This window comes from Meriones unguiculatus, chromosome 14 (assembly GCF_030254825.1).
Source record: "Meriones unguiculatus strain TT.TT164.6M chromosome 14, Bangor_MerUng_6.1, whole genome shotgun sequence".
Classification (NCBI taxonomy): domain Eukaryota; kingdom Metazoa; phylum Chordata; class Mammalia; order Rodentia; family Muridae; genus Meriones; species Meriones unguiculatus.
The window spans coordinates 75,463,550-75,481,565 of record NC_083361.1 but is presented as its reverse complement, the minus strand read 5'-3'; the positions used below and the strand labels follow the sequence as shown (position 1 = coordinate 75,481,565).

The following is an 18,016-nucleotide window of genomic DNA, read 5'->3' as shown; positions in this document are numbered from 1 at the left end:
GTCGTGAGCCCAGCAGTCATTGTGACCTAATGAGTCAATCTCAGAGCTTAGACCTCACCACCTACCAGCTGTCTCATAACAAGTTTTGTTGGCTGGAAAGTCATGACTGAAGTCGGATGTGAACAACGATATGGTTTTAACTGCTAAGTTTCAATTCTGCTAAGCTGGAATCACGACACTGGGGGCAGTATGAAACATTTAAAAAGAAACTGAGCCTGACAAGCTGAGTCTGAAATGCTTTGGCACCCCAAACCAGAGGAACCCCAGAGGCTCTGCTGACACTGGCTTGTCACTGACATTAAAGACTGAAATTCTATGATGAGGATTTCACAGCCTTTATGTGTTTTATGGGGGCATCTGGCCATGGATGCAGCAAAGGGCTTGAGCCTTCTCTATCACCAATAAGGGGAAAGCATAAGCGATGGGCACATGGCTTTCTATCTGGAGGGCCTGGCTGACACCACTTTGCATGAAGTGTTTTGGAAAGACAGATGCACTTTGAAGGCTGGGCTACCCACCAGTGAAATCCAGTGGCCTGAGGGGGGGGGGGGCAGCTCAGTGGCTTTTGTTTTCCATTTCTCTTTTGTCTCTCCTAGCATCATGGATTGTGCTGCTTCAATGGCAGAGCACTGGAAATAGCTTCCTAGACCTTTCTGTCTTCTGAGGACAGAACTTTTGTTTTTGTTTTATGGTGGTGGTTGTCAAAGCCAAGGCTTCTGCATGCTAAAGCACCAGCCTTAGAGAGAAGCTGTGTGCACTTGCACGTATGTGTGTGTGCGTACATGTGTTTGCGTGTGCATGAGTGTGCCATATGTTCATGCCATGTGCACATACATGAATGTGTGTGTAGGTTTGTGTGCACATTTGTGTGGACACCAGAGGTAGATGGTAGATGTTAGGTGTCTTCATTATTAGCTCACTTTTTTTTTTTGAAACAAGATTTTTCACTGAACCTAGAGCTCACTGAGTTAGGTAGATTGGCTGTCCAGTGAGCTCTAGGAATCCACCTCCCCCACCAGTGGGGTTATAGACATGAGCCATTGCAACCACATTTTTTTCTTTTTCCTTCCTTTCTTCCTTCCTTTCTTCTTTCCTTCCCTCCCTCCCTCTCTCACTTCTTTCTTTCTTTCTTTCTTTCTTCCTTCCTTTCTTTCTTTCTTTCTTTCTTTCTTTCTTTCTTTTTCTTTCGAAACATAAGTTAAATACCACTTTGGTGCCTCAAATACAGATTTCTTCAAAGTAGCACAATTTTAGGTAAAAAGCCAAGCCTCCCGCAGTGTTTGCTTCAGACAAGTTCCAAATGCCCCGAGACACCAACAGGATGCAGTACATTTATGGAATCAGCCTGCGGCTTGGAGGAGGCACACTCCTTGGCATCCTCTTTGAAAACCCACCTCCAGCATTTCTTTTTCCGCAGAAACTGCTGTTTCATGGATAAGCATGTTAACAGGCATGAGTCCCGCAGGAGACTGAAGCCAGGCAATTCAAAGGCTGAAAGTCTGGCTTCTCAGAGCCACACAGCTCAGGGTCAATGGGAAGCCATGCAGGTATGGAAACAAGCTTGAGATGTTAATCAGGGCTGCTCAAGGAATGCTGATAGGGGCCACCCAGGAAAGAGTGAGCCAGAGCCTGCAGGGGGCTGGAAGGTGCTGTGGAAATCTCATTTCCTTCGCAGGCAGCAGGGAGACTGGAAATGCATGGACTGGGCAGAAGCTAGGGTGAAGGCCTGACCCAGTCAACAAAGAACTCCAGGCTTAGAGTTTTGAGGTAAGGGAACAGTGGGGTTTGGTTGGAGGGTGCAATATGCTAAATTGCAGGGTTGGGCTGAACAAAATCTTTTAAAAGTCAGTTTGAAAACTGTGGTCCTGAAGCTTGGTTTTGGGACAATAAGCAATCTCCTAAAGGTCATGGCAGAACCTGGATTTGAACACAGTGATTTCTAGTTCTGAAGTCCAGCTTTCCAACCCCAGTGCTGGTCTGCATTCCTTTCCTCTCACATTAATATCTTGATGGCAACAAGCTGGGCATAGCAGTGCAGGCCTGTAATACCAGCGCTTGGGGAGGCAGAGGCAGGCAGATCGCTGTGAGTTCCAGTCCAGCCTGGTCTACAAAGCAAGTCCAGGACAGCCAAACCTACACAGAGAAACTCTGTATCAAAAAGCCGAGAGAGAGAGAGAGAGAGAGAGAGAGAGAGAGAGAGAGAGAGAGTGAGAGAGAGAGAGACAACTTAGCAAGTTAGGGACATAGGTGAGGGATTTCCTACATTAATATTGGTCTACTTAGAACACTGCCTTTCACCTGTGAGCAATGAAACAAGGGGAAAGACTTGAGCCACACTCACAAGAAAGCCACAGACCATGAGGAAGGTCTGTTTCCTAATTCAGTTGTAAATCCAAGTCTTCCTGATGAGCTTTTTAAAAAGCCCCACCATCATCCCCAACCCACCAAATTCAGAGTGCCCTCTTTCCAGGCAGTGTCTTCTTTTGAGTCTTCTCAACCTTCCTGAGGCTGCGACCCTTTAATGCAGTTTCTCATGTGTGTCTACTCCAACCATAGAATTATTTTGTTGCTCTTTCATAACTGTAATTTTGCTACCTTACAAATAGTAATGTAAATACCTGTGTATTCCCGTGGTCTCAGGCGACGCCTGTGGAAGAGTCATTTGACCCTTAAAAGGGTTACAACCCACAGGTGGAGAACCACTGTTTTCAGAGCTTCTCTGTTAATTCTGGACCTCGTGGGAAAACACTACGATCTGAGAGAGCTTTTGTGATAATCAATGCTGCTGTCAACCGTGGGCACCGCCCTCCCCACAGTGTGCCGGTGTTCTGTGAGATAGCGAGACACTATTTCATCATCTCTTTACGACAGGACATGGAAGATGAAGAATGGAGCTCAGAGAGGCTTCGTACCTGCCCATAGCTGCACAGTGGCTGTCACTCCTGCTCAGACACACCACTGACTCTAAAGCCACGGTATGATGGACTGAGTGCTTGAAAAGTGATGTGTTTAGGAGGTGTTGGGAGAAAAGGAAGCCATGCTCTGCAGGCTTCCTCACAAGTTAGTAGGGAAGGAATAGGAAACTAGCTAAGGTCAGGAGTAAATGGAGGCGCTAACAGATCAGCTAGGCTGCTGTGTGAGTAGCACCGTCTTTGCTGTGCTGTATGCTGCTGCTTGCTTCCCTAGGCTTGCCTCTGCCTAGTCCCCACACCATAGCCAGGCAGATCCATGGAAAGGGTTTCCTGGAAAGCAAGGAGTTAAGAGTTAGTCCTCAGGGCTCCACTTCTCCTGCTGCATGTCAGTCAGTCCTGCCTTGGTTAGTAGAGAAACTGGCTGACCCAGCTGATGGGTGATGGTAGGGGACAGAGCTTCCCTCAGGGTAATCTGCAGATAGGCTCCAAGGATGCTGCTTCTCTACAGAAGTGCAGACCTCGGGTCATGGCTGCATTGACAGAAAACATATGGGAAGGAAGAGTTTCCAGGATTCCCTTCCCTCAGCCCTCCCATTCGTGAGTCAGCCACCACAGCTGAGCCACATTTTGTCACTCTCCTCAGGAGCTCCCCACAGCTCTAGATTCTGGGGACACAGAGTCATGATGTTGAGGGTTCCCACAGGAAAATGCTGTGTGTAGGTGGTATGTGTTTCAGTGTTGGCCACTAAGTCACCACCAAGCCTGGATGAGCGTTTGGTTGCTTAGTTTCTGGTCACGGTCTCACCAGAGGGATGGAACCAAGGACACCCAGCAGCCACAAGTAGATATTTAATTACTTCCTTTAATTGCATCAGATGCTGATCTCAGAGCTTGGATAGGATTCATCTCACTTAATCCTTCTAAGGACTCTATTATTGATCTTGTTTTATAGGATAGGAAATTGAACATAGCATGCTTACAGAATCTGCCCAAGCATTCATGGGTTGAAAAGGGAAATCCAGATTCCAAACCTAAAGTACGTGTACAGTAAGGCTTGTCGTGGGACCCCTCTGTTTAACGACATCTTCTGTTATCTAATTAAAGCAGTAGAGAGCAACAGCATGGGGAAGGAATATAACATGAGAAGGTGCAGATAGGCTATTGAGGATGTTGAGGTTTGGGGGAATAGTGATGGAGAGGGAGTCTACAGTCGTGTCTGGACTGCAGAACACGATTATTCCCAAACCCAATGCATGTTCTTCCCCGGCCAGGGGTGAGAGAGGATAATGCTCAGAGACCAGGGGAGAAGAATATGTACGTCTGATGCAACCACGCAGGGTTTCATAAACCTTTAGTGTTTACCAGGGACTGAAGGACTTTCTAGGCACCAATGAAGATGAGGTGTAGTTCCTGGGGTCCTTACAGAACAAATAGATTAAGCAAAAGCAGGGAGGCATAGACTCGATAGTAAGGGGTTGTGCTTTCTTCAGTTACAGGCAAAAGAAAACAACGGGAGGGCCAGGCTGGAGAAATCCGATTAAAAGAGACTCATGACGACCTGGGTTTTATTTATAAAGTAAGTGGTAGTACAGTTTGTAACAGAGCGAAGCCTTTGGAAGCAGTCCCAGGGCAGGGCATGGCGGCTGACTGATATAGCAGGGAGAAGCAAGCAGCAAAGGACAGTGAGTGGGTGTGGGAGTGACAGAGACACATGGACTGCGATACATGTACCCTGGGGAGGCAGGTTTGACAGGATGTTGGGACAGAGACCGTGTGGGCGGAAAATGCAGGAGTCATGAGCAGAGGTGATCATCTAGCTGTATTGCAGAATAGCCAGGAAGGAAAGATTATACTTTTAGACAGTTTCGAAGCTTTGGAGTTGTAACCGATTCCAATGATGAGCCAATTAAGATGAGCCCCATACAAGCTGCTGGGTCCCAATGGAATGGCCTGAAGCCACCAAACTGAGTGAAGCCGTCATGAGGACACTGACACAGCATCCTTTACTCTAGAAAGGCCCATGCAACAATCTCCTTTGTGGTTGTGAATGGTATTTAGAGGAGATGGCTCAAGAGCACAGACCCTGGAGCTTGTGTGCTCCAACATGAGTCCCCACTGTACAGCCACACTTGAACAGCTTTCAGGAGCTCTCTGTGTCTTGATTTTAAGATGGGGATAATAAGGCATCCAACTCCCAAAGTTATTAAGAGATATGAAACATTAATACATGTACAAAGATTAACATAGTAATTGCTGCACAGAAAACCAAACAGAATTATTCGATATTGTGGTTGTCAATGTATACGATACTTTTAGCTTTTCAAGCCATGCTCACATTTCCTGTCTGATCAAGTTACCATGGCAATGCTGTGAAGCTGCATGTCCACCAACCAGGCTGAGAAATGTGGGCTTCGTGCAGCTAAGCAATTGGTCTATATTTGGTGGCAGAGCTGAGAAGAGAGCAGGCCACTGGATCTCTGGCTCCTCGTTGCCTTTGGAGTATGGGTAGCAGGAGAGAAAGAGAATATCTTACTCCGGGTATGTTCTGTTAGTTCGGTCCCTACATCATGCTTGCAATATCCTCACTCGTATCAATAGGCATGAAAAATAAAAAGAGGGGAAAAGAGGCGGAGGGGGAAAGGTGAAGTAAGAGCTCGGAAATGTGAAAGAGATGGGTGTTTCTACCTGCCCAGTCAGAATGGAGGCTCTCAGTCAAACCGTCCTGGATGGAGACCTGGGTTTACAGGCTTTGCCCAGGGTCCATGCCTCGCTGTCATCCCTGCTAGGACTGTCTTCTCATTTCTAACCTGCCAGCAGTCTGAGCAGCTCCCAGGCTGTGCATTGACATCTGAGAGCAGGGATCATGCGAGCTAATGGACAGCTGTCTCTGGGGACCACATCTCAAGCCTTTGGCCTTTCTCTCCAATTAGCTCACCAACCATAGGATGATCTGTCTTACTCAGTGCTCTGCTTACCTGACTCGCTACAAAGCTGTGGACTTTTGTTTAAAATAAACTCACTGTGCCTTCTTAAAAAAAAAACCATCTGACAAGCAAAGGATGTCTGGTAGCATTTTAGTCCTGTGCCCTGGTTATTGTCTACAGCACACAAAGTCTGGAGTTAGAGAGGATCACATTCCCACACTGAGAAATGGTTCTGGGTGGTTTTGTTTGCTTTCTCTATTTTGTTTCTTATTCTGAAGAGAGAGAGAGAGAAAAAAAAATAAAGATAGCAGCGGGTTTGTCTATTGTCTTCTTGCTGGGGAACCTCTCCCAGGTTCCTTTGAACATAATACTCCTAGCTTACTTTTGTAGAACAAGCTTAAACTATGATTGCTGATAAAGAACAATGAAAGTTCATTTAGACAGAATACTCCATTTTTATTGCCTTGCAGCCATGAGACAAAAATTATCAAAACCCAAGAAACCTCAAATGACCATTTATGAGGGATGAGACAGTATTGCTGGCTCTTGTCAATGGACACTGTTAAAAAGTTAGGAACTTCCCATGGAGTTTGGAGCTCTGTAGGTGACTTTAACATGGTTCCAAAATGGTGAGGCCAGGCTGGCAGGCCCTACCGCGCTCCACTTCTTACATACAGCCTTTCTCTTCTCCCCTCTTCTCACTAACACAACAGAAATAAACATTGCCATGCTGAGAGATGCTTAAGGCTGAATACTTGTAACCCTCTAATTCATGTCTCGCCCCTGGACTCCTAATTTGACAGCATATGGAAACGGTCTTTGGAAGATAATGAGGCTACAACGAAGTCATGCTCTGCTTTGGGATTTGTGTTCTTGCAAGCTGAGGGAGTTCTCCCAACATCTACACATACCAGAGGAAGCCCACATGAGGGCACAGTGAGAGGAATGTAGGAAGAGAGCCCTCACTCACACACTGCCACGAGGATACCTTGATCTCCCATGCCGGTCTCCAGAATATAAACGTCTATTGCGTAAGCCACCAAGGCTTGAACTGAGATAAAAGGTGTAGAAATTGTAGAGAACCCGTGTCATTTGCTAAAACAAGCAAGTGATGCTATGCCCATCTCAGAAACAAGGACTCATTTGTAGAGGTTGAGGGATGAGCACAAGCTGGCTAAATGGCAGAGCTAGGACTGGAATTCTGGTCTTTGGCTTAGTAATTTCTCTATCTGGGGTCTTCTGGGTATGCCCTGCTTAAAATGGTCTTGTGTCTTGGGAATGCTCAGAGCTACAGGAGACACAGTGTCAGACATGGCTGGCAAATTCCAGTTCACAGCTTGTGAGGATGAAGAAAGAAACTTGGGGCCCTGTGGAACCTCAAGCATCTGAGGGTGGGGGGAGTGGGTTCAGTGTCATGGTCCAGGAAGGGTTGAAGTTGCCTGCTCTGAGACTTTTTGGGTTAAATTCTCTGTAATATCAAGGGACATGTATTATTTCCCTGTGCCTCAGGAGAGCTTCTAACCTGCAGAGTGGGAGCAATTATTGTAAATTACCCTTGTGGATTTTATAAGCTGTGAAATGAGACAACTGTGAAGTGCTTTTAGAGTACTATATGGTTTAAAGAGAAGGATAGAAGCCATGGCCTGGACTGGAGAGTAGTGGCCGAGCCTTGCTTGACCACCACTGCTGCCAGTGCTAATTAGAAATGTCACTCCAGTGAAAGCCAACTCCAGGTGTCCTCACAGCTGGAGACACCTGCAGCAGCCACTATTCTCTACCTGTTGTGAGGTTTCAGACTGGGAAACCGAGGCTCAGCGAGGATGTCACTAAACAGAATAAGCACGCATGTTGGGATCAGAGACATATCTCTGTACTTTGGCATGTTAATTTATATTTTCCTTTAACTGCTCTTCCCATGAGCTATATAGGAGCTGACAAGCCATAGAGTGGAGTCTAACAGCTACACTTTTGGTGTTGAGAAAATATAGGGGTGTGTTTGCAGAGAGAGAGAGAGAGAGAGAGAGAGAGAGAGAGAGAGAGGAGTCTAACCTTGTGGATGAGGTGTGCAGACTCTCCCTTTACTCAATGTATGGAAGGAGGAAAGAAAGAGAAAATACAGTAAAAAAAAAAAAAAAAAGGAAAGTCAGTCCTAGTGTCTCTGTCTGGAACCTCTAATGGGTTTCAAGACTGATAAAGGCCGAGTTTTATACAGAATTAGAACATTATTTCATTCAATCATCAAAAAGTTGGTAGAGTCTGATATGAGTATGAAGCACCTGGCCAGAATCTCAGGGCTGCAAATTGTCATAGAAAAGTCATTATTTTTAGAACATTACAGAAGATAAGACAAAATGAAAGAAAAAAAATGTTTCACAGAAGTATGATAAGGGCCATTACAGTGGAATGAGCATGGATATGAACTGGAAAACCCCTGTATTTGGTCTGGGGATGTCAGAGCTGAGAGAAGAAAGGAGATGGAACACAGCCTCGGGTATCTTTTTTCTAATCAAATTTATTTTCCAAATTATTTTTTTATTTTTTTTAAAATTCTTTATTAATTACACTTTATTCACTTTGTATCTCCCCTGTAGCTCCCCCCTTCTCCCCTTTCAATCCCTCCCTTCCTCCCCTTTCTGCATGCATGCCTCTCCCCAAGTCCACTGATAGGGGAGGTCTTTTCTTTCCTTCTGATCCTAGTCTATTAGGTCTTATCAGGAGTGGCTGCCCCTGCCCAGGTGTAGCCCATGGCAGCTCAGTGTCCAAGAGGGTTCCATAGTAATGGGAACAGGGACTGTCTCTGAAATGAACTGATTGGCCTGCTCTTTGATCACCTTCCCCTGAGTGGGGAGCAGCCTTACCAGGCCACAGAAGGAGACAATGCAGCCACTCCTGGGGTATCTTTAAGAATGGAGTCTGCAGCACTCAGATACTGGGAATACACAGAAAAGTCAGAGCTAGGTTGGGCCTCCCCTTTAGATGAGCCATGTGTGGTGTTGAGGGCTATGCAGAGATCATATGTTAATGAGTTAATGTGTGAATATGTGAATAAATACATGTGTGCACCTGTGTGTTCATGCTTAGAAACAGTTAAATCATTCTGTGTTTCCTGTGGCACCTTGCTCTGTGTCCCACCTGGCTCCTTGCTCTTCATAGGAGCCTCCCTCTGTTTGGCTCTGGCTCCTAAAAGATCGTGTCTTAGGTCTGCTGTGTACTCTTTTCTGATGCAGAGCAACCAAGAGACTTTTTACTACCAGAGTAATCTGGGAACCCTGTGTTTGAGGTAGCTAAGTATCGCCTGTGAGGCCGTGGTACTGGGAACTTCCTCTTCCTCACAGGTGCAGGGCCTATGGCTTTACCTAGACACACGCACAGCACACCCAGGGTCCTGCAGCTCAGGAGCAACACAGCTGTGTTCCCTTCTGCAAATCAGACTTCTAAATTAGCAGAGGCATTACAGACACCAAGGGAAAAGGAAATTAGCACTTACTGTAGATTTTTTACAAATCATAAAAGAAAAAGAGAAGAAGAACTGCAATGATTCATAGCACACATTGCAAGAAACAAGCACTAGTTAAATGTTTCTTCATGGATTTCATTTTGGAGCTGTGCTTCAGAAAAGGACAGAAATTCTTGGAGTGGGAGTTGGGGAGAGACTCATGTAGGATGGATGGACAGGCCTTGGACTTCCCATGTAGCTGCCAGTGACTTTGGATCTCTAATTCTCCAGCCTCCACCTCCTGGGTGCTAGGGTTACAGGCATGTGCTTGATTTATGTGGTGCCATGGATTGAACCCATGACCTTCTGTGTACTAGGCAAGCATCCTACCAACTGAGATACTCTCCTAGCCTTAAATTCCTGAAACTCTTATTAACACAGTGTCGATGTTTGTAAAAGAGTCAAGAGACTCCGCAGCAGGCCTCCAGCTTGACAAAGAGATATCCTCCCTCAGTTTCCCTTCTTGTTCCCAGCCCTCTCACCTCCCACCCTCATTCTCCCCATATCTGATCCCCATCCTTGTTTCCCTCCCCACATATGTGGCAGACGTGTGGTTTGGTCTTCATATGCAGTGCCTGGCAAGTGGAGGTGGGGCTATTTCTAATATGGACTCTATTGCCTGCTTTTGGATCACTCCCCCCCTGGCAGCACTCTCTTGTTTGGCCTCAGGCAATGAGGATATGCTCAGTCCTGATGTGACTTAATGTTCTAGGGAGGGCTGATACAGAGAGAGGGGGCTCCCCTTTTCTGGGGGATAAACTGGAAAAAAAATTAAAAAAATTAAAAAAAATAAATAAACTGGAAAAAAAAAAGAGTCCAGAGACCAAATCAAATTCATTAGGAGCCACTGTCTGTCTGAGTGAGTGCTTCAGACAGATGTAATCACCTTAGGAGGCTGGGGTGGTTGAGCACACATTCATAGGCAGAGAAGTTTGGACAAGAAGGATCAGGGAGGTAGTCTTTCCAAGCCCGCACAGCCAGTATGTAGCCTGTCAGGATACAAGCCCAGATCTCCTGCGATTCACAGGCTGTGTGGCCTCTGTTGCTTGTCCAGCTTCTGTTCCATCAGAATGTAAAGCACTGCGCTCCCAAATGTAGCTGGAAAGGCCCTCGGGAAGTCACCACCAGGGTGCCTCTAAGAGGGTGTTAGGCTGAAGAGCCTTAGAAAGGACTAGCCAATCACCAGCTACCAACATCGACATCTCCAGGGCAGAGCTTGGGAGTCAGTCCACTCAGCCATAAATAATGTCTTCTTTTCCCACTACTTCATGCTGTCTCACAGGCTAACTGCTTCCTATAGAAGGCTGTTGCCATTGTTTTTCTAATCATGAAATTTTTATTCTTGCTGAGCCCGAAAGGGAGCTGAAGAATTAACACCTTTCCTTCAGCAATGGAAACGCTTGGGCTGAATATCCCCAGATAATATGTATCAGGAGAATAAGTAAGAAATGATTCAATCGCAGCAGAATGCTTCTATTTATAATTAGTGCTCAGTGTCTTGAAGCACAAAGTTCCCACCCAAGTACTTATCCCAAGGAAAGACATGTCACCACATGCTGTTCTGCCCTGGCTGGCATGAAAGATGCCTCTCAGCATCTGAATCCTGAGTATAAGGGAGGACCACACAGCAGAGACTCAGGGACACTCTCTGTGGAGGAGCCTGTCCCGGAAACCGGGTCTGGTCCACACTCTAGATCAATGTCCTTCCAAAGGAACAAGCGATTCATAGTTTCATTTATTTGAGTCTGTATGATCTAGAGCAGAAATGGATTACGTTTTTCTTTAAACAGAGGGTCTAACAGGATTAAAAATGAAGCTCCCCACGAAATCAGGAAGTTTCTGTGTAGTAAGAAACCAGAATAGACTTCTTAGGTGAGCTATGATCATGTGGTTTATCAGTTTTACATGGCTCCAAATCTCTAAGACGGCATCAGTGGATGATTGGAGACAGCTTGTGGTTGTGAAGAGAATTGACGAGCAGATTCGAGTAAGAATCCCACTCTGGATACGTGGCCAGAATATGGATTTGAAACAGAAAGAGTGGATGAGGCCAGTGTTGACCTCAGGCCAAACCTTTGCTGTGGACGGGTTTCCACTGCAGTTCCCGCTATACCCTTACTAGTAAGAGGTGGTGCGGCTAATTGTAACCACCTGACAGATCCTTGAGGCAGGAAAATGTGACAACAGTCAGACTGTGTGATAGTCCTGCTGGGCTTAGTCCAAAACAAGGTGTCCCCTGGTTCAAGAGAGAGTTTAAGCTTGGTGATATCGTGGAACATGTTGGACCCCAGTAGAAGGCAAGCAGAGTTTGTGGAGGAAAGAGACCAAGGACAGGGAGCTTTCACCCAGTTCGCACTCCCTCACACTGACCGTGGGCCTGCAGCTTCCTGTGGCTTCCTCAAGAAGGCTTCTCATAGGTCTGCAGTGTCAAGACGCATAAAGTAACAGTGCCACATTCACGCTCCCAAGTCCTTTGCTCTGACCCTGAACTGCCTCCCCTGGTCTGCTGCGGTCTCACCCCTCATTCTCCTTCCCTCTCACTGTCTGACACGCTCTACCTTTTATTATGCTTTCAGCATGACACGCAGCACAGTGCCTCTTGGCTTCCAATGACACACATTTTGTTCAGCTTCTTTCCTTTCTGTTTTCATCACCAATCACCCCGGATACATCTCTCTCTCTCTCTCTCTCTCTCTCTCTCTCTCTCTCTCTCTCTCTCTCTCTCTCTCTCTCTCTCCTAGTCCCAGGATCTTATCTCTAGCGTGTTACCACTTTCCACATCTTCTTATGGGGAAACAGGGTGATTTTCTAGGTCTCCAGAGATAGACCTCGTCATGTTTAACGGCTATAACATTAATAAAACACACATAATGATCTTTCTCTATTTTATTAGTGTCAATGACATGCACTTGGGAGTAGATCTGAAAAATACACAGAAAGGATGTGTGGTGACATATGCCTATAATCCAAGAACTTGGAAAGCTGAGACAGGAGGATAGAGAGTTGAGGCTAGCCTAGGCTACACAGTGAGTACATACATACATACATAGATGTGTGTGTACATATATATGTATGTATGTATGTATGTATGTACTCACTGTGAATGGAAAGAAAGAGTACAATTTTAATAATCCTGACACAATTTTCTGCACTAAATACTATGTCCTTGCATGAAGTAGAAAATATTAAAGCAGAAGAAAAATTTTCTTTTAATTCACCTGACGCGAAAACAATAGTAAAAATTAATAAAATAACATATAACATAAAAAGAATTATAACACACAGAAACAAAGGGAATGCTACAGGGAGGGTTACTTAACAAAAACGTTAATACAGCATCTCCTTTTGTGTGGGCTGGTGGGAATACACTTCTGAGGTAAAGCCAGTGAAAGAAGAGCTTCACTGTGTAAAGAGTGGGCACAAGAGTCCTTGAATCTGAAAACCATCATCTAAATGGATGCGAATGTTTACAGATTTTTTTTCCTTTGAAGCTATGATGTCATGAAATGTTTATAATGTTAAATTCCATTATAAAAAGTTGTTCTTTTGAAGAGGAGTTGAATCAAAGTCAACCACAACAGTCTTATTCTAAAGTGAGTTACCCACCATCAAAGACTTTGGAACCCATGGTGCTTTTAGAATCCAAGATCTTTTTCAATTGTACGAGGCTTGTAAGACTGGAACCCCAGAGTGTTTTATTCTGGTAAATGTTGAACTTTCTCCAGTGTCTGGCAATGGTGGTTAGAAGTATACCATGTCACATACAACCTTTCCTAGATGATACAAAAACAACAACAAAAAAGCACAAACAACAGGAGTAGGCTTTCAATAGTATCCCCATTGCTTGTTCTATTAAAATTCTACTTACAAAAAATCTTTAAGCAGCTTTTTACTTAGGCAAGTAGTAGATGCATGGTCAAACGAGCCAAGAACATCATTTCTGCAAGCTTCTGGCTTTCTATTTTTGTTCTCCAGCAGTCACGGTTCATAAAGACAAACTAGAACTTGGCAAAGACAAGACAAGCTAAGCTTCAGTCTAATGGAGAAAGTGACAGCACTCCACCTACATTTGTGAAAGGTTCACATTGCACGAGCTCCTTTTCTTCTACCAAGTCCTCTTAAACAAAAAAGGAGTAATGGAGTGCTTTCTAAATTATGAACATTCTATCTATTTTTCTTTTTTGTCTGTGTGCATGCATGTGGATACCTATTTGTGTGTTTGTGCATGTGTGAGTGGACATGTGGATAGTGTGTGTGTGTCTGTGTGTGTGTATGTGCATGTGTGCATGTGCTCATGTGTATGTGTGTGTTTGTGTAGGATAGAAGTCAGCTTTGAGTATCATTCCTTCGGTGTTATCCATCCTGTATTTTGAAGGATCTTGCACTTATTCCTAACCAATTTATTTTCTAATATTTTAGACTCATGCCCGTCAAGCAGAACTTCTGATACTAGCTATGGTTTAATTTTAATTTTCTAGGCAAAAGCATAAAAATGTAGCATCCTGGTTAAGTAGTGTAAATCTATGGTGGATAAATATGAGGTTCCCATTTTTCCTTAATGTTCTCAATGATTCTTAGGCTTGCTACCACGAAGCTCATAGCATTCCGATAGGAACCCACTTCCTGTTTCTTCAGCTCTCACCTCTGTGTCTCCCTCATTACCAATCATAGCAGATCCTCGTCATCTTCCTCACGGAAACTGAATTACCTTGCAACTAATTTCTGTGATTTTATCCTCTTACATGAAGCCAGGTTATGAGCTATCTAAAGGTCAGAGCCAATGGGGTTATTATGTCATGTCCTCCTCACCTTCACTGTTAAGGTCAACTTACTTACCCAGACAGTATTGGCCTTGAACTCCTACCTCATATCTTGCTCCCAAGCCCATCACTCCACACTCTTTCCTCTGTCTGTAGTCACTCATATTTTCTCTTACACCATGAACTTATATTTCCTTGGAATATCTTTTCCTCATCCTGCGTGCCTAGGAATTCCTAGATAACTTTCAGATTTAAGCACTGAAACATCAGGAAATAAAATGTCACCTCAGGAAAGCGATCAAATAACTTTCCTTTTTCTTGATGTAAAATATTCTTTAATTTAACATGATTACAAAAAAGGTTACTCCCTTTAAGAAACATAATTACTAATTGTTCCTACCACCAACATAAAAATTACTTGGACACATTATTAATTATACACTTTTAATATAATGCAGAACCTGTCAAACTGTTATAACTTTATGAACTTGCAAGGGTCTTTCTTCTCTGAACTCCAAGCTCCTTGAGACTAACCATCATGAGCTCAGCACAGTGCTGGGAATTCATCAAATGATCAAGAGGTGATTACTGAATTTATCGAGTGAAGGGTCTCAAGAAATCTGGAATTGATTCTTGTCTTATTTTCTGGGAGATCAGGGGTGTTGTATAGCTATTTCTTTCTGATTGAAACCTTTTCTCTTAGAGGGAAATGATGTTTAGAGGCTCAAGAATGAAATAAAATCTACAAGGCAAAGAAAGCTCCTGAAATTTACAAAATTCACAAGGCCCCTCCCAACAGTTATCTAAATAGTAAATAGTTATTGAGGAAAAAAAAGAGTCTCTGATTGGCCAAGCTGCCTGAAAATTGTGCAAGGACAGTTGTGAGTCAACATCCATTTTGGTGTGGGCTTTTTAGTGACGCAGCTGTCTTTGAGTTACCCATGCTCCTCTATATAGTTTTTTTTATTTTTTTTACATGTTTCCTCCAATGTTTCTGTTTTTCTTTCCAGTAATGTGATCTCAAAGACAGTCCATAAACAGAAAGCTGAATCCTCATGTTACTCTCCTTTATTTTTAAAATTTTAATTTTAGTCTCTTCTTTCTCATGGTTGTTTTGACAAGCAAATCATTCCTATAAGTAACCCATCACCCATGCTTCTGTAAGTCATTCCAATAAGCTCACTGCTTCACTAAGCTAGGCATAGGCGAAATAATTCCTTTGGTCTGCCATCAGTGTTCTGTCTGAAGACTGGTGGTTAAAATGGAGCAGTCCCCATGGGCGCATATATTTGAATAATCAGTCCTGGGTGATAGGACTGTTTGGGAAAAGCTGGGAGGCGTGGCTTTGCTAGAGAAGGTGCATCACTGGGGATGGGCATGAGATTTTGAGGTTTCAGAAGATTCACACCGTTTTAGGTGTGTTCTCTACCTCCTGCTTGTGGATCAAGATATGAACTCTCAGCATTTCCTCCTGACATGCTTTTGGTTCCACCACCACGCACGGACTGTAACCCTCTGGAACCATAATTGAACACTTTCTTTATAAGTTTCCTCGGTCATGGTGTTTTATCCCAGCAACAGTAACGTCACTAAGACACTGAGTGATTAGACATTCTTTCACTTCTCACCGGGTAGTCACACATGGGGCATCTGGGTCTTCTGGGACCTAATGTCTTCCCGAGAAAGCAAGGTTAATAATACCTTATCCAGAGGTACTTCTGTAAGAATCAAGTGAAATGAGTGGTCATGAAGCCCTTCCTGAGCTCTAAGCCACCTTTACCTTTATCTAAGGATAAGACACAATTTCCTTATTCTTATGAGCTATGTATGCTGGTAAAGGAAGGGAAGTAACTATGATAAACGGTGGCATCTGTTTCTTTCAACTCTGTTTCTGATCTGACCACTTTTCCTTCTTGCTTGGCATGCCACATTGCAGTCTCAGTCCTCTCTTGGTTCTAGTCCTGCCCAAGCCTCTAACGCATTCTTCTTCTTCCTCCCTTGCCGTGCTCTGATCTGCCTCCACACAGCAACTAGGAATACTACACAAGTCTTCTCCACCCTCATCTTCTGCAGCTTGCCCTTTCTCTTCATACTTTCACTGGCCTGACTCTTGTTATTTCTCAGACCCTGCGACGTGAAGCCACTTGGTAACCCCCGGCTCTACAGAACTGTCGCTTCAGCCCAAAACACATTAACTCTGAGTTTTCTTTTGAATAACATTTCTGGTTTCTTAGTAAATATGACTTTTTAAGTAGTTCTCTCTTGCCATCTGAAAGGAATTCTTTATTATTTTCCCCACATGTTATGGTTTAGAAATGAAGTGCATTCCCCCAGGCTTACATATTGAAGGATTGGTGTCCTTCTGGTGACACTATTGGGAAGTAATTTCATCAATGGATTCAACCATCAATGAATTTATTCATCATTGATGAAGTTCAGAGCTGAATTGGCTATTGAGAGGTTGGGTTTAGTTAAGAGAAGGAGGTCACTGAACTTGTGGCTTTGAAGGCACAATTTATTATCCCTAGACAGATAGACAGACAAACAGACAGACTCTCTCTCAACTCATTTACTTTGTTTGTGTGTGTGTGTATATGCATGTGTTTGTGTATGCATGTGTGTGTGTCCACAGGCATATGTGTCCCATGGCACACACGTAGTGATCAAAAGGCAACTTGAGGCAGTCAGTTCTGTCCTTCCACCATGTAGGTACTGGGGATTGAGGTCAGGTCTGGTTTGGCAGCATCATCTTTACTCATTGAATCATCTCACAAATCCTCTCTCTCTCTCTCTCTCTCTCTCTCTCTCTCTCTATCCATCTGTCTTTCTCCTTTTTGGCAGCTACAAGTCTCCTGATAGACAGATGGATAGATGGATTGGCAGAAAGCACAAGATCCAGTGAAGAAAGCAAGACAGAATAAGAAGAGAAGTACTTTGTAGATTGGTAGCCTTGGACATCTTGGGGGGGTACAGTGAAGATTTTTAGGACATGCCTTGGAAAGCATTGTATAAGGGAAAAGAAGCTATGGAAACAGTGGGGTAAAGAAACCATGGGCCAAGTTTGTCTACTTTATAATACTTCTGTTCAGAAATAATCTATGTAAAGCACCTATAAAAGTGCCTGGCAAAATAAGCATTACATAAGGGCTTGCTTTTATTATTTCTAATACTGATGTCTCAGGGATTGTGTGTTCCAGAGGAGGCAGCTGGTACTACTGTGTAGTCAACTGGCAGAAGGTTGTAGAATATCTGACAGTTTAAGAGCTGTTGAGAATGGTCAGGACCCTTCATTCCTGAAGCTGAGGCCGGTAACCAATGGCAACCGATCCCATTATGGCGGTACTAACCCTCCCCACAGCAGATGTCGCACAGATGTCTCATCAGCACCTATGTCAGCCTTCCCACAAGACTCAGGCCGTGTCTGAGGCTCCAAAGATGGTCAAGAAGGAGCTGCTTCTCACTCTTGTGAGAGCAGGGGGTACTGTTTTAACTCTGATGGGTGGATTTAAAATACTGTTTCTAAAAATGTCTGTTAATGGTTGTTTTTTTTTTCTCGACACCAACCATCCCTCCTTCTTTTCATCAAGTGGCAGCTGTGTTGCTATTTGCTGTCCTTGTGACCTCAAATGGTTTTACCAGTCAAAACAAATAACTACGGGCTAGAAGAGATCAAAAATAAAATGAAAGAGATAAGAAGGGAGAGTCTGACATAGGGCTCAGCTTTCTGTCAGTAGTTACTGGACTGTCTTTTAGGTGACATTACTGCGAAGGCAAAAAGAAGGTGCAGTTCGGAACTTATTCACTCCTAAGAGTGGACACAGAAATAGCAGCAAGAGCTGTGTCAGCAGGTGCTTCAGTTTGAAGTATATGGCAGTGATTAATACTAATGTATTTTTGTAGGAATGGAGACTGAAAAAATACTTT

At 44.0% G+C, this 18,016-nt stretch overlaps 1 protein-coding gene and 1 long non-coding RNA gene across 5 annotated transcripts in view; one reads left to right on the top strand and one right to left on the bottom strand.

Moving 5' to 3' along the window:
• Me3 (malic enzyme 3) overlaps positions 1-18,016 on the bottom strand; it is a 174,309-nt gene that overhangs the window by 144,248 nt on the left and 12,045 nt on the right. The window lies entirely within an intron of this gene.
• LOC132647255 (uncharacterized) lies at positions 1,182-17,484 on the top strand. The gene is made up of 3 exons (XR_009585617.1): positions 1,182-1,767; positions 2,872-2,975; positions 16,934-17,484. It is a non-coding gene; the product is annotated as an uncharacterized LOC132647255 (long non-coding RNA).